This window comes from Parus major, chromosome 2 (assembly GCF_001522545.3).
Source record: "Parus major isolate Abel chromosome 2, Parus_major1.1, whole genome shotgun sequence".
Taxonomy (NCBI): Eukaryota; Metazoa; Chordata; class Aves; order Passeriformes; family Paridae; genus Parus; species Parus major.
Genome location: NC_031769.1, coordinates 99,766,184 through 99,770,257, shown reverse-complemented (window position 1 = coordinate 99,770,257; position 4,074 = coordinate 99,766,184). Strand labels below are relative to the sequence as shown.

At 38.5% G+C, this 4,074-nt stretch overlaps 1 long non-coding RNA gene across 1 annotated transcript; it reads left to right on the top strand.

Moving 5' to 3' along the window:
* The first annotated feature begins 1,406 nt into the window (after positions 1-1,406).
* On the top strand, positions 1,407-2,713 carry LOC117243935. The gene is made up of 2 exons (XR_004496056.1): positions 1,407-1,795; positions 1,881-2,713. It is a non-coding gene; the product is annotated as an uncharacterized LOC117243935 (long non-coding RNA).
* Positions 2,714-4,074: the final 1,361 nt, after the last annotated feature.

Below are 4,074 nucleotides of genomic sequence, written 5' to 3'. Positions count from 1 at the left end.
GAAGTCGTGGAAGTCAACTTACAGCTTACAACTTAGGTTGTTGTGTTTTCACTTCTCTCAATATGGGCCTGGGAAATCGGGTGATTAAGAGCCAGGTTATGGATGGTGGGTGGGTGGGAAAATAAACCAGTAGCCAGTGTGCACTATAACCTGTTAAAAGAAACTTTCAACTCCAGGGCTGGCTGATTCTGCTACAACTGGCAGTCTTAGTGCAGCCACAAAATTTTATGAGATGGCTCCTGCACAGATATCAACAAATATAGGGGGTGGGGAAATTATCAAAATGGAAGGAGTGAGGAAGCTGGTCATCAGGCAATGGTCTGTTGATGGATGGAGCTGAGAGCTCCTGCTGTAATTTGCTGAAAGGAGTCTGCTTAAAAAAAAATATGCCACTTCCTGACTCATCTACAGAGGCAGGGAGGGAAGGACTGGCATGACTGATGTCTCTGTGCTGGGGAGGGGTTCTGCTGCTGTGTGCCATGTCACTAACTGACTGGAATTCAGGAATGAAAGGTAAAACTTTATAGCTGCAGACAGGGAGTTTTTTGTGTGTGTACCTGACAACTTTGTCTAGCCAATGCTTACTGCGCTGCACTGCTCAACAAATGTCCCAGAGTAATTGTGTTGGTAATAATAGAGCAGAGAATTCATGAAGTGTAAAGACCTATGGTACCCCTTGTGTTTTATGGGTGCCAGCTATTTTATTTAATTGGCCACTATCCAGTAATTTTCTGGCTCTTCTTTTGTGTCAATGTGTGATTTTCCAGGCTGAATAACTGGGGGAAGAATGAGGATCCTCTCAGCTGCACTGGAGCACAGGTTGGGTGTGTAAGGAGTGAGTGGTTAAAGCTGGGTGAACTTGGGGTAAGGCAGCTGTGTAGCAACACTGGCTGAGCAAAGTATTGCAAAGCTTTAGTAACAGAGCTGCAGAAAGAGTAGTATATTTTAAAATTCTCCTTTAAGTAAGACATGATCTGGTAACTTCTGCTACTGCCTTAATGTTTATCTTCCCAAATGCACCAGATTCTGCACCTCATGGGAATTCCTGAGAAGTCATTTTCTTTGAAACACCATCAAAGAGTTACTTCTCACCACTTTGAAATACTTCAGTCTAATCCTGATGCAAGACAGGTGTTTGGTGAAAGACCATGCTGCTGAGAAACATTAGAAAGTGAAAGAAAACACCCTTGTTTTCTGTTGATTTGGGGTTTCTTTTTTCCCTTTATATTTTAATATAAATATTTTTTATTATTATTATTATTTTTGTAGCTCATGCATGTTAGTATTCAAACTGAGATGCATTTGTTTTTCAGTATTTGTCATCCTGCAACCATTAGGGAGCAGAAAATTTCTTGTGACTGAGATGGGGACAGGGGGAAATCAGGAGAGAAAGTATGCAGGTGAGTGCACACACTAGTCACTTTTTGGCTCTGGGTGTGCTAGCACAGAACTACTTGTGATCTCTTCATGGATAGGCTGTCAAATGGCTTCACATCTGTGTGGTTTTGCTACCTTTTCCCTGGAGATGCCACGATTGGAAAAGTTCACACCTTGGAACAGGTGTGAATACCTTACGGCCAAACAAAATCTGGTATTAATGACATGCAACCGAGGTAGTGAAGTGCAAGTAGCAGCCTGAATGCACACACATGCTTTATGCTTATCCCTACTGTTATTTACAACATGATAATTTGTATTTCAGAAGGTCATGGATATCTAAACCAGAAACCCTCTTTCAGAAGTAGAGTTTCTTCACAAGACTGAAGTGCAGTAATGGGATGCCTTGATATTTACTGTAATTTGGGCTATACTTTAATTGCTTCAACAATTTTTGGGAGGTTTCTGTTTCTAGGACAAATTTCTATGTATCTGTTTTGCAGGTAACAAATATGGGAACACTCCACATCTGTGATCAATTCACTGGACTTTGAAATAGTTTGTTAAAAATGTAGGAGGGGAGAATTCAGAGTAATCTTTTTTAAGGTATTTCAGGTATAGTGACTGTTGGGTTTTCTCTTTCTGAGTTTGTATTGTGGATAATTCCACTGATGACTATGTGTAGTATTGTATTGCTATAATTAAAAAATTGGCCACTTTTGAATATAGATACCGCCGCTACTAGGACTTTGATCTTTGTGAATGAGAATATGGGAGATGTTAATCAGTACATTCACTATGACTGAAGTATGGAAAGAGACTGGGAGGCAATGTGTGATGGAAAGGAGTGAACTTAGAGAGAGGAAACCAAGGAGGATTCCAGCCCAGTGCTGAGTACTTGTGCCCTCTTATGATTTCCTGATCATTGAAGAAGGGTGAAGGAACAGCTGGAGACAAAATACATTCACTGACAAGTAACAGGACAGCAGGAGTCACACATCTGATAGCTTGTGTAAATCACAGAAGTCACTATTTTTGTCAGACACTTGAAGGCAGTTCGAGCATAATTCTGATGCAAGGCAGCAGGGGAAAGCATTTTTTATGATGTCACTTCAATTAATGACAAATTTATACTATTCTATATCTAATGCATTTATTCAGTGGAGTTTCCAGAGGCACAGCAACTGAACAGAGAGTGTAATAAAGGGAATCCTGTTTGCTTCATTGTTTCCTTCCCTTTTTAGTTGTGTGCATTTTGTCTTTGCTGCAGGAGTGGGAGTGTTCCTTGAAGGCTTTGTTGTATATCAATTTCAAGTTCGGTTGTTTTGGTTTTGGATTTTTTTGTTTGTTTGTTTGTTTTTTTATTTTGGGTTGAAGAGAAAATAAAAATTTTCTTTAGGTGGATATTCAAGTAAATTTTCACCCTTTTGACCATTTTTAGATGGATTCTCATCATCTTATTATTAAAATCATTACTTTTTAATTTAAAAGGACCACACTTGGTTTATGTCCATTGAAGAGAAACAGTAGTTTCTCAGTAGAGTTAATTATCATGGGTCTGGAGCAGATGGAAAAACTCATGGTCTTTGTCAGGAATCCAGGATGTGCTGTGTTAGTGGCAGAAAGGCTGGCATTTTGTCATTGTTTTCCATTTTATCTTTGACCAAATATAAATAACAGGTGAATATGACACAAAATCATTAGATTTAGGCCATACCTATGTTGAGAGTTGTGGCAGAGAAAATGAAGGCTTGAATTTCAAATGTACAAACTATTTGTCCACCCTGAAGATGGCTTTTTAGGGGCTGTCATTTATCACCAAACTCTTTTTCTTTTGAGTGTTGAATTCATACTTCTTTAATAACTATATAATTCTTTAAGTTAACTGTGCCTCACTGATACAGCACATGCCATATGATACAGAATTATAGCATTTTGAGACAGGGTTAAATGTGAATTAATTGCTTAAAATAGGAATGCTATGATTTTTGTCAGTCTTCTAAGTTATTTCTCTGTCTTTGGCTCTCTTCCTAATTTTCCTAAACATCATTTCTGAGTAGTTTTTAAAGACATTGATATTCCTGATTTCTATATGAATGGTTGGAAGTATCTGGCAGTGATTTTCTCTTCAGATGAACATATAAGTTACTGCTGTATTTTTGTTCACCTTCTCAATCTCTACACTACATTTGTCCCTAGAGTTCACTTTGTAGAAGGGATGCCACGTTACATATCAACCATGTGAGTCTTACTTCATGGCTTTCAAAGTGTTCTGAGCTTTTTTTGGGTGGATGACTGGCAGCCTATGGACCTTTGCAACTCTGATAGTCAGACTGTAATCAAATTGTTTGGAGCAGAAGTCCAGGACATTTCTTGATTATAATTTTGTCTCTGCTGGTTGAGCTCTTTAATATAAATGTCGATGTAATATAAATGTCTCGGTGAAGGAGAAGTTCCATGAAGACCTGGAAGCTGCAATCCCATCTGTGCTGAAGTTAAAAGAATGAAAGGGTGAAACTTTTGTAACCAGCAGGAGAGGATGAAACACTGTGATAGTCTGTGCACAGATCCATCAGCACCCATGATTGCATATGGCTTAAAAAAATCATTCAGGGAAGGACAAGAAGTAACTAAGGTAAGGAAATGGCATTTATTTTTGATTCCTTCAGTGATGCAGATTTTTTAAAAAACTAATTA